Source organism: Cygnus atratus, chromosome 1 (assembly GCF_013377495.2).
Source record: "Cygnus atratus isolate AKBS03 ecotype Queensland, Australia chromosome 1, CAtr_DNAZoo_HiC_assembly, whole genome shotgun sequence".
Classification (NCBI taxonomy): Eukaryota; Metazoa; Chordata; class Aves; order Anseriformes; family Anatidae; genus Cygnus; species Cygnus atratus.
The window spans coordinates 77,773,688-77,786,428 of NC_066362.1; the positions used below are offsets into that span (position 1 = coordinate 77,773,688).

Consider the following 12,741-nt stretch of genomic DNA (forward strand, 5'->3'; position numbering starts at 1 on the left):
TTCAAAGTGTGGAAGACCATCAGTCCTTCCATTTCCCTTAATTTATTTTTTTTAATTACTGATCACCAATGTGATGAAAAGTTCCAGACTGAAAGCTTGAAGAAAGAGTAATCGATGTGTGCAGGTCCACAGGGGGCACTAGTAAAGAAAATACCACCAAACGATCTTCTGAAAGGAAGCCAATCAACTTGACATTTTTCAACTGCTCAATTAAAAATAAATACATACATAAAATGTTTCAAATTGAGTGCCTGGTAAATGTTGCATACACCCTAAATGCCTGTGTTTTACATTGTTTTTTCTACTTTCGCAGTCCCCTTTTGTTGTCTATACTGGTCTTCTCATTAATAATGACTTCAGTTGGCATCCCAGACCTGCAGACTATTGACCTACATACAGCCAAGCACAAAACTAAATATTAGCAGTATGAGGAGATTAACATCTCTAAAAAAGTGTATGCAACAAACAACAATGAACAGAAATATGATTTTTTTTCCTGCTAACTGAATTATTCACTGTACATGAACTTTAGCAGGTTCAATAACCTAAGACAAAAAATATGATTTGCAACTAAAGGATGGCTCCATAAACCTGCTCAAGGAGAACCACTGTGGGACAGGACTTTAACAGAGCACCATGAGGTATCTACTAGATAACAAAATCTCTGTGCACTGTATTGAAGTCCTCTTCAAAGGCCTCTAACGTATGTTTCATGCAGAAAGAGAGGGTGTATCTGTCAGCTTCTCTCAAGGGCTAATCAAGAACAATGCCATTTGCAGAGGAAAGAACACTTATTCTGCTGGTTCCATATTAACCTGGGAAACCGTTTACCCCAAAGATATTTCCTCAATATCTGCTTCTACTGGTTTTTTCCACTTTTGAAGAGTACAAAGGGGTTGATGGAAAATGGAGAAACAGTCTTACAGAGTGCCCACATGATAGGGCTTGTCTTAAAGAAAGCTCTTATCTGCAGGAAATTTATTCAGTCACGAGAATCTAAACATAGCTCTCTGTTCACAGATGTAAATGACATACAAAAGAAGTCCTCTCATTTTGTCACTGGATAACTATGGATAAAAATGAAGTAAGGAAGAAGTGAAAGGCATTAGCAATTGTTTCCTTCATCCCCTTTTCAGTTACCCCCAGTCAAGCCACTGATGTGGTGTGGCCTAGAAAGGGATAAGCTTGTGTATTTAGCACATTGATCTCATACTGTATTTGCTACCTAAGCAATAGGATTCTCTCTCCCTCTTTTCCTCCTCTCCTCTTTTCTTCCCTGTTGTCAGAGAAGCAATAGTTGCATTGGTGAGAGACACACAGAGGGAAACACAGAGAGAAGGTTACTCATTAGCACCACACTCTCCGATAGCCATAACGCACCAATAATTTTGCCATCTTGGGGGATATAGCCATGGTGTGCTGAAACCTTTTCAGAATCAGCCTATATCGTTAAGCAGAACTAATCACAAAGGAAATTGCAATCGGATATATGGAAAAGAATTCTTGACAGTAAATGTGATACAGCATTGACCCAGCATAAGATCCTGAAAAATCTGAACTAGTTTCAGAGTTTTCCGAGCTTTGAGTAAAGGTTTGGACCAGATGAATTTCAGAGATACTTTCCAGAGATCCTAAATTTTGAAAGCAAGTGTCCATTGCATGTGTCTAGTTGTGGGGTTGCTCAAGTGTCAGACTGATCACACATTTGCAACACATCGTATTCTCCCAGGGAAATTTCTCATTAACTTCAAAGAGAAGGTAAATTTGTCTGAAGAAGTGCTAGACCAAGAAACATAAACTATTGTGTCCTGTTCCTCTGAGTCCTTTGTATCTTCTCAAATTCCTATACAAAAAATAATTACCAATTCTTTACTATAGAATAACACAGAAATAACACAGATCTTGGTCCTTGCAATGACCATTCAGAAATTGTTTTGGTAAGGGAATAGGCTTGCCAAGACAGAATTCATTCAGGGGCTGCTTCAAGCTCTGTTGAATGTTTACATCAACTTTTATGCAATCTGACATTCCCAAAAAGAACTGACAGTAATGGACTGGAAACACGGGGAAGCCATTACACAACACAGGAAAAAAAAAGTTTCAAAATATATGGAATTTAAGAGCTAAACTTCTTAAACTGGCTATGATAAGGAACTGGCCTGAACAGAAAACCTCTGAGAAACCTTCAGAGTAACAGCTCAAGACAACACTCTGGGTTGCTCCAAGATTCAACACCAAAGTTGCATGAGGCTGCAGCAATACTCCCCTCTGAGTTTTGTTTTCTTAGATTTGACAGATCCAAGCAGACGTTATATCAAGTAGCAATAAACAGAAGACCTTCCTGGGAAGCACCAGTCTCCAGGAGTAATGTCTATGACACTTGTTTCTGTAAAACTGTCCCTGCCCCATGCCCCAGGTCTATGTTAGGTGGCAGCATGTTTTCTTTTTTTGAGAGGACTCTCCTGGTGCCACAGCTTGTGAGATTGCAGGCTGCAGCGCAGAGTATCTCACGTTCACCATCTCAAAAACACCAGCTGGTTGGGGTACTAAGAAGTCTCAACTGCAAACTGGGTCTATCTAGACAAGTTTATAATAATGCAGACTTTACTAACGGTGCCAGGGCATGAGAGGAAACAGTCTTCAGCAATTCCTTTCCTCAGAATAACAGATGTCCCCCATTTCAAGAAAATGAAACAGATCTAAGCCCTTACTCTACACAGAAACAGAATTCCTTGTCATTATGACAGTGGCATAGAATTCCCCATAAATGCTTTATTTTTTATGTTGGGGCTGAAGCAGACCCAGATGTTGCTGGGAACTTTAAGGATTCCCCAGGACAATCTTTCCATCTTTGTGGCTTCAGGACTCAGCAAAGCTTTTCATACATGGTCTGCCCTGGAAATCTTTCCTAAAAACCTTTATTTTTGATTTTTGATTCCTGATCTTTCTAGTGCAACTGAAACCTTATCAGAATGAAGTGTATCTTTGTTTCTCCCTAGCAGTCTCTTAAAGTGACATTGCACCTTCTTTATTTTTTCTTTTCCTTGATAGTTCCTAGCTAATGCTGTTTGACTAAATGCATGTGTAGCACTTCCCAGTAGGAGTAACTTGTCTTCATTTTTTTCACTTTATGATGTCTGATTAACAAGTAATGGTCTCTGTCCACACTGAATCACAGTCTACCTTATCCACAAGATGTAAAAATAGTCTAGGCTACCAAAAGCTATAAAATGCATGTCCCCCCCCTTCTCTAAGAATAGGAAGGGTAACACTAGATTCCCTCCACATTATAATGTAGTTCAAAGTTAACAGATCTCTCTAACTTGCTATGTGGAGTCACACACTAATAATGGGTGAAGAACTGTTTTCCTCTAATTCTGGACAGCTTTTAATGATTCCTTCAGAATGAATATTGCTACTAAAATATAAAAAATATTATTTATATAAACTTGTGAAATATAATTTATTTTTTATACTGCTAACAGTCTCTACGTGCTACTTCATTTCCCTCAGCAGTAGTAATTTTGTACTGAAGAGTAGTTTCCCTTCTCTTTTTTGCAGGCAGTTTACATATAACCATCTTTCCTCCCCCACCTCATCTTAACATGTCGCAAAGCTACTGAGGGCATTCTCTACAAAGTTTGTGAAACGATAGCTAAACCTGGGCTAATTGTCTGTGAGGTGACAACTGCTCCATCCAAATGTCTGCAAAACATCTCAGCAAGTCTCTTCGATTAACAAAGTCAAGTATGATTTGATTTAATTTTTCGCTTCAGAGTTCTTCTCAGAAGAACTGTTCACGGGTACCCAACAAACCATTTATTGAAACAGAATAGGTAAGGATTAAATTTTCTGCATTGATACAGGACCCTGCATCCAAGGATCTTAAACTCTCTTTAAATTCTTAATTCATTAAGCCTCATGCTATCCTCCATGGTAGAAAAATATATCTTTGCCCACTTTACAGGTCAAGATCTGAGGCAGAAATAGGCCAAATGAATCGGCTAGGATCCCACAGAAAGCACATGGCAGAGCTGGAAAATCAAATGGCTTCAATTCCAAGACTCCTCACACCCTCCACATGTCATTCATTCCTTCCACCTGAATATTTCTAATTTTTAAACACGGTGACTGTCATTTCCAGTCAGAAGGAGCAACGCACCATCAGTGAAGGAGCTCTTAGAAGCTTCTTCAGACGAAGAAAATACAAGAACAGTACTTCAGAACAATGTAGACTAGTAGGTTTAGGGTTGTTAACCTGATAACTTGTTCTGATTTGATCATCACAGTCCAGGTTTGGAAAGCTCAGATAAGCTAAAATTGGTAACTTCAATATTTTTGTGACTTTATGTCATCATCCATAACGCTACCAGATAGCAAAACATTATATGTGATGACATAACACCTGGAGAAAGCATTATGCTTATCAAAAGGCTGTGGATTTAGCCAATTCAGTTCAAGAGCTCGTGAGTATTTCTGAGCTTTTAGCCAGGCTCTATCAGCTCTGGTTATTACCTCTGTCCTTCTCCTGGCAAGCTACTACATAATAAGAAGCAAGTAATGCAGCTACATTGTCTATCCTGTGCAAAAGCCATGCAAAGGTTTAACAGTTGGATACACAACAGGAAAGATACAGGTCGCCTCGTCTGTTAAACTGTGACCTTGTGAAGGTAACCAAAAAGAAATAAAAAAAAAAAATCAGGCTGCCCTGCCTTTGCAGACCTCTGCCTTCTGTGTGAACGCAGTTATAAAACATGTCAGGGAAGCCACAATACCACTAACAAGAGATGGTGGAAGAAAAGTTGTCTCGCCTGCTCAGGAAAAAAACAGCACATCCAGTGTAGACGCTCCAAGTCACCGCTGTTTAGTCAGAAGTTTTAAACGACTCTTAAATTCGCAATCTCGGGGGCCTTGCTGCTTAATAAAGACTACGGGGTGTTGAGAAGCACAGTATATTATTTCATTAAGTGCTTTTCGGGAGAAGGGGATTTAGAAGTAAAACTGCTGGCTTTGTGTGGCAAGGTTACGACCTTTGACAACTTTGGAGCTTATCTCTTTCATCTTCCCACTCCCCTGAGACCCCGAACTTGCCAAGGAGCCGCAGCCGGTAAGCTGGGGCCAGACAGAGTCCAGCATTGTTGTGGGGCTGCGTCCTCTCCCTCTCCCTCTCTCCCTTCTCTCCCTCTCCCTCTCTCTCTCTCTTTTCTCCCCCTAAACAAAACAGATCTGAACTGAGCCAAGGAAACAAAAATGTATTGTTCCTCGCAGATGGAAGCGAGTGTCGCCTAGGTAACCAGATTAATCTCCTTTTTCTCTCCCTTCCTCTCTTGTAGTGCGGTAATCGGTGGGCTCTTTTCACAAAAAAGCCAGCCTCAAAGCTGGGGCTCTAACTAGGTTCCTAATTAGCTGCAATTTACAATGAAGACAACATGATGAGATAATAGAAATTTGCAAAATAATGACATACCTCAGCAAAATATTCCTCCTCCTAAGAACCATTTTTATACAAAAACAATAAAGAGGGCCCTTCTAAAGCAAAGCTGGAAAATGGTGGTGTATTATGTGACACAGAACATTATTGTTCGCCTCTTGTTCCCCCAATCAACAGCTTATTGTTTGGCATCTTAAATAAAAATGACTCAAATACAGGCCACATAATGATCTCCATTGCGCTAATACACTGTATATACAGAGTAGTCAAAAATGTACCCAAGCCAAGGCCAGTGGGGCTGATAAAGTACCGGGGCCCAGAAAGGTAATTTACAATACAATGCAGTATGTATTATTACTGGTCTTAATCACACATATCTTCCTGATTTCTGTCAGGATGCGCTCTGACATCAAAAAAGGGCACCCGAACAGGGGGCAGCTAGTTAATGAAATATGATGGATCGCATTTGTTTTCATGTGGTGGTTAGCTCAAGCGCAGCAGCCTCCAGACTGTTAGCCAACAGTCTTCTCTTGTGCGACATCAAAGGCTCCTATTCACGGGGGGAGAGGGAGGGCACGGGAAGGGGGATTGCGGGGAGACAGCGTGGAGGGAGGAGCACCAAGGAACTCAAAGAACCATTAAGAGTAATCTCTACCTTATGTCCAAAAGAGGAGAGGAGACAACCACAGCAGGCCAGGGCCAACCTGGCACCGGCTGCGTGTGTGAGAGGGAGCGTCAGCACCTCCACACATTGTGGAGGGGTAGCACGGCTGGCGTGCCGTGGCTGGAATTTGACATTGGGCTGCACAAGGGCAGCTTGTGGATGCGTGGAGCACATCCCTGGGCAATCAGGAGCTGGATGGAGAGGCGAGGAGAGGGGAGCGGAGGGGAGCGGAGGGAGGGCAGGGGAGGGGAAGGGAGGGCAGGGGAGGGGAGGGGAGGGGAGGGGAAGGGAGGGGAGGGGAGGGGAGGGGAGGGGAGGGGAGAGGAGAGGAGAGGAGAGGAGAGGAGAGGAGAGGAGAGGAGAGGAGAGGAGAGGAGAGGAGAGGAGAGGAGAGGAGAGGAGAGGAGAGGAGAGGAGAGGAGAGGAGAGGAGTGTCCATTGACAGTTTTGATCCCAACAGAAATGTTTTGTAAATAGCAACAGATTGCCTAAAACTGTCAGGAATAACAGCAGCAACAGCAATGGAAGTCATTCCTTAGTTATTTGTGGACTAGTCACGGTTGGCTGTTTCAACTGTACATATTTAAGAAGCAGTGTTCGTCCTTTAAACTACTGCAGACCAAAGCCACTTCAGGCAAGGACAAAAAAAGCATTATCATATGCTTTGTGATTTCACCCCAGTCCTTTGGTCCATGAGTATGTCAAGAAGCCTAACTTCTCTCACAGAGCAGTTAAAAGGAATGAGAAATGCCATATAATAGAGAGGGCAAACTACTGAACCAAGTTCTGAAAACTGTTCACAGAATAACTAATTCTAGCTGTATAGCGAGGTCCTGCACAACAGTTTACAAATAGGGTTAACCACACAAGGAAGCATTTTAACACTGCTATCATAGAATCAATCACAGAATGGTTTGGGGTGGAATGGATCTTAAATATAATCTAGTTCCAACCCCTCTGCCATGGACAGGGTTATCTTTCACTAGGCCAGGTTGCCAAGAGCACCAGCCAACCTGACTTTGAACACTTCCAATGATGGGGCATCTACAACTTCTCTGGGTAACCTGTTCCAGCATCTCATCACCCTCAATGTGAACAATTTCTTTCTCACAGCCAACCTAAATATAACCTCTTTCAATTGGAAAAGATTGTCCCTTGTTCTGTCACTGCAGGCCTTGGTGAAAATTATTTCTCCATCTTGCTTTTAAGTCCCCTTTATATATTGAAAGGCCACAATAAGGTCTCCACAGAGTCTTCTCTTCTCTAGGTTAAACAATCCCACATCTCTCTCTCTGCCTTTCTTCACAGAAGAGGTGCTTCAGCCCTCTGATCATTTTCATGGGCCTCCTCTGGACCTGCTCTAACAGCTCCATGTCTTTCTTGTGCTGGGGACCCCAGAACCAGATGCCGTGCTCCAGGTGCAGCTTAATGAGAGCAGAGCAAAGTGGGAGAATCACCTGCCTCAACCTGACGGCCACACTTCGTTTTATACAGCTCAGGATACAACTGGTTTTCTGGGCTGCAAAGTGCACATTGCTAGCTCCTATCCAATTTTTCATCCACCACCATCCCCAAGTCCTTTAGTTGCAGGGCAGCTCTCAATCAGTTCATCACCCAATCTGTATTGGTACTGGGAATTACCCTTACTCAGGTGCAGGACGTTGTTGAACTTTATGAGGTTCACACGGGCCCACTGCTCAAGCTTGTCAAGATCCCACTGGATGTCATCCCTTCCCTGTACTATATCAACTACATCACACAGCTTGGTGTCATCTACAAACTTGCTGAGGGTGCACTCAATGCCACAATCCATGTCATTAATGAAGTTACTAAACAGTAGTGGTCACAGCAAGGACCCTTGAGGGAAAATTCATGGTTTCCATTTAGACACTGAGCTGTTGGCTAGCTTTGGATGCAACTATCCACCCAGTTCCATATCCATCTATCAAAAACTATATGATAGATGTTCATCTATCAAAACCATATGTCTCCAATTAAGAGGCAAGAGTGTTATGGGGGACCATATCAAAGGCTTTACAAAGACCAGGTAGATGACATCAGTTCGTTTTCCCTCATTCACTGATGCATTCACTCTGTCATACAAGGCCACCAGACCAGCCAAGAACAATTTGCCCTTAGTAAAGCCACATTGGCTGCCTCAAATCACATCCCCATCTTCCATATTTTACAACAGAACTTCTGAGAGGATCTGTTTTATGATCATACAAGGCACTGAGATGATGCAGATTGGTTGGTAGGTCCTGGGATCCTTTTTAAAATGAGTATGATATTCCCTTTTCTCTAGTCACTGGAGATTTTGCCTGCCTGTGATGATTTTTCAAATATGATGTAGAGTGGCTTAGTAACTACAACTACCGGATCCCAGAGGAACCCGGAAAACATTGAATAGAGTCCCATGAACATATCTTATGTTCCTCAGGTGGTCTCAAACCTGGAGTCATTGTGACAGAGGCTTTATTACAATGGGTCCTGCCTTGAGGTTCAGTCGCTAAAAAAGTATGGAAAGAGTAATTGCAAGTGAAAACTCCCCATGCCAGGAAGAAAGAGATTCCTAAACTGACAATAAAACAGATTCCAAAAAGGACCAGGGTGATGCTTGCTTGCAGAAGAGGAATGAGGGAAGGACTGACCAAGCATTCTGGAACCAAAGTGATGAAAGCTTGGATAGTGGTGAACGCCGTTTCCACATAACTTGCTAGTGAAAAATTTACAGTTTGCTGATGCAGAATCAGAAGACACAAAAGCTCAAGACCAGGTAGAGTTAATTTAATCAGGGGAAAAGACAGACCTATGCATTAGTGTTAAATGAATAGTATAAAAGGAGAATAGAAAGAAAAGGAAAAGGTGCAGCATATTAAAGATCTGTGGATCTTGCAGGCATGATTAAAATGAAAAATAAAAATGGGCAAGAAATGTCTGGAGTTCTCTGAAACTTTGGAAACTGCTTTCAAACAGACACTGGCTTTTAAGACGTTATTTGAAAAACACAAGAAACATGTGGGGGTACCCATTCATCCTGAGAGCCTTTGGACGTGTAATGTGACAGCTTTAAATCAACAACAATGAACCTCCAAACAATAATAAATAAAAAACAAACAAACAAAAAAAGCATGCAGATTTAAGACACAGAACAGCCCTCAAAGTAGACTTCAGTTGGGGAATTGAGTCTGCTAAACAAACCTGCTCTGGTCTGCAGAGGTTTCTAGGAAAAAAAAGAGAACAAGTAGGACAAATTGGAAGCATTCAGTCTTTACATGGAAATAAACAAAAATAAGTGATTATTGGTCAGATTCAGATGTGCTTACTCATACTTAATAGTATTCTCGCCATGCAAAGTCTGATTCAATAGCAGTACTTGCAGAATTAGATGTTTTTCATTGTAATAGCATCAGAACTGGTTCTGAAAACCAAAACTATGTGAAATGTACTTGAATTGCGAGTAAGGAAGCCCTATTCCAAGAAACATAGTGCATCTTCTTATGCCACTGACCTCCCCCCGCACAGGAGCTGGCAACCTACCGGAAGATTGGGCAGTACCTAAGAAAAGAGTAGTAAAGTCAAGAAAATGGCTTTGAACTTGTGAACCTAATTCAGTGTGAATCCTGTGTTGACATGACTGAGCATGGAAAGAAATCATTGGTCATTGGTGCTTCTCCGCAACAACTGCAAGCCAGACCTAAAGATTTGTGTGTTAGTTTGTTTTTGTTTCCAGATATTATATACATTTCTATGGAATTCTGAATGTATAGCCTGTTCTTTTCGGGCTCATCTCAAAAAAACACATTTTACCTGCAGTATTTTCCTCTGGAGCTTATGCCATAACTTTTGCCTGATCTATATAGAGGCTTTAGCATTGCATTCTTAGATAATCCTGCACGGATCAGGCAGAGTGCACTGAGGATTCAGACAAGCAAGAAGAGTGTTGCTGCTCTGTATATTCCATGCTAGAGTCAGAACAGAGTTCTGTATCTGTGCAGTCTGGTATGATTAACGTTGGTTTGCCATACTACACAGAAACATTAACTCTTCCATGCAAACACTTCCGCCATCCCTCCAGCTCTCTGGATGGATGGAACAACTCAGAAAGAGTTAGTTTCCCACAATTACAGAGCTCTATCTGATACTGCAGGCACATGACACAACTTGAATTCAATGGGATTTCTATATATTCACCAACTGGAGGTCTGGGACCTTAAATATTAACCTTTCTCCATAACAATCATATCCAATGTACTACAACACAGAAAGACAAAACACTGGGTCTGATCCTACAATGAAAATCCAGCCCCTTCCCCTGCCACCCCCCCTGCTTCTTCCTCTCCACCTCTTTTTTTTTTTTTTTTTAAGGGAATTATTTGTGCAAATAAACATTGCAAGGATGGGCACTCACTGCATTTTATTTTCCAGCATCCTGAGTGGCTGGCACAGGCTGAGTTATACAGTATGAATCTAACTGAGATCATCTACACTATTCCCCTGCAATAGCACCTGCGCCTTTGTGGCCCTGAACTTCTCCAACAATAAAAATTTGCAAACAGCTTTTGAAACATGACTCAAACATCCTTCAGTATGAGCAAAATCTGGCGTGTGACACAACTGACTTGCCTTTATTTTATTATCATTATTACTGTTTACTGGCTTTGAAGAGCTTTGCATCTCCCAGGAATTCTTTTTAGCATCTCTGATAGCCTTCAATTTTCCTGCATTTTCTACCTTTGAAACACTAGGAAACAGCAAGAAAAACTACATAAACAAATGGGTTCAAACAGGATACGAGCAAATCCACGCAGTGAACTGAAGTTTAATGCTCTTCTACTCTGCCTTCTTCCTTTACTGTTGCCCCCCCCTCCCCCCGCCCCTCGGGGGAGGTGGGAGGAATGGTTTAAATCAATAACCAAAGGCTTCAATTTTACAAACCCTTAAGCCGTTAGAGCTCTGAGTCCTCGCTTCACCCGTCACAACCCCCCCCTACCCCAGCATGCACACATACACATACGCACATAACACACGTATAAAAGAAAAACTCCCAGCCTGGCATTAACAACGTTCATTCAATGTGCTTTACTTAAAGGAAGAAAACAATTAAGTGAAACCTTGAAGTAATCTCATTCTGCCTATTTAGCCTCTTCATCCCTCAATGTGTGGTTAGTAAGTGTTGCAATCAGGGGCTAAGGCCTGCTATCATTCGGCCTTAATTAAAAAAGACACAAGCAGTGGAGCTGTGAATTAGAAATGTAACAACGCACTACCCCTGATTAATTCGAGGCTCATGTTGGATTAATAACTCCAAACAAAGAACAAAAGGAAATTGTTATGCGAATTGCAGCCCTCCCAGGCCAGACAAAGGTCAAATCACAGGATTTCAATTTCATCCGGAGTCGCTTAATCAACTCCCTCGGAAGGAAGACCATATGCAGTCCTGAAAGCTACCCATTGTAGTTGTGTTGTCACTGGACCTGAGAGATGGCACAGAGATAATCCCAACTATTCCTGATCTTTTCTCCTTTTTGGCTGTTTCTTTTCTCTTTCTCTTTTCTTTCCAGTTTCTTTTTTTTTTTTTTTTTTATTATTTTTAAATCTGACAAAATGCCTTCACTAGGGCTAATGATTATGGAATAAGGACACTCTCTGTCAGAAAGCAGCTTTTGTGGCTGCTGCCCCAAGGAAGCACCCTGACTGCAGAGGCAGCTCCTTGTTTTGAGGGGGGTCTTCTCTGACAGCAGAAGCCATATACTGCTGTGCTTAAGCATCATGCAGTCACTTAAAAGGAACAGCACTTGGGTGGGGGGAGTGGAGGCAGGATAGGACACATTGCACACATTCAGTGCACTGCCCACACCTCAATACAGAGGTCCTGAGGGTATGTCAGCTGAGGAAGGATATTACTGCCCTGAAGACCTATCTGTGACTGAAATTAAGCCACAGAGAATAGAATCACATATTGTCTTGTTCACCCCCAACAAAATGATGATGGAGAAAAGGAGCCCTCAGTTTCGATGATCTGAAATATATTGTCCCTCCAGCAAATACACACAGATCATGTCCCCCGCTCCCACTGAACATAACTTTTCAAGTAACGAGCTTGGCAGGGCTTTCTATATGGACTCCACAGTTCTTCCTCTATAAAGAAATAAGGAAAGCCCAGATCTGACCAGGAACCTGGCAGCTCATGCCTAAAAGTAAATATAAAAGCTTATAGAGATTGAAAAGGAGCAAGGAAGAAGCTTCAGTGTGGGAATCTTAGACATGCAGTTCATTATAGCCCTCATTTCCTTCCTAAATAGTTCTGCCCATCAGCCCAGAAAAATCATTTTGCCACACAGCTGTCTGCAGCTGGCCCAGTCTGAATGGTGCAGGTAGTCTCTCTCGGCCAGATCCCTAGTGTCTAACTGTAACATTTCAATAAGCATGCTGCAGTTTCAAAGTTTTGGTTTGTTTTGCTTTGTTTTTCTTGTAACAGCAACACAGTTCAGAACCAAACTTACTTTCTTCAGGAACCAGTTTCAGCAAGGGTCCAAGAGCCAACAACATTTACCACCTTGATTTAGACTTGTTGTTTAAGTCAAATTTCTCCTGGAATGGAATTTCTCCTATATGGAAATGAACATTTACAATACAGTTCTCT

At 41.9% G+C, this 12,741-nt stretch overlaps 1 protein-coding gene across 4 annotated transcripts in view; it reads right to left on the minus strand.

Annotated features, from left to right (window-relative positions):
* Positions 1–12,741, minus strand: part of SOX5 (SRY-box transcription factor 5) — a 641,693-nt gene that overhangs the window by 324,383 nt on the left and 304,569 nt on the right. The gene's annotated exons all lie outside the window — the stretch shown is intronic.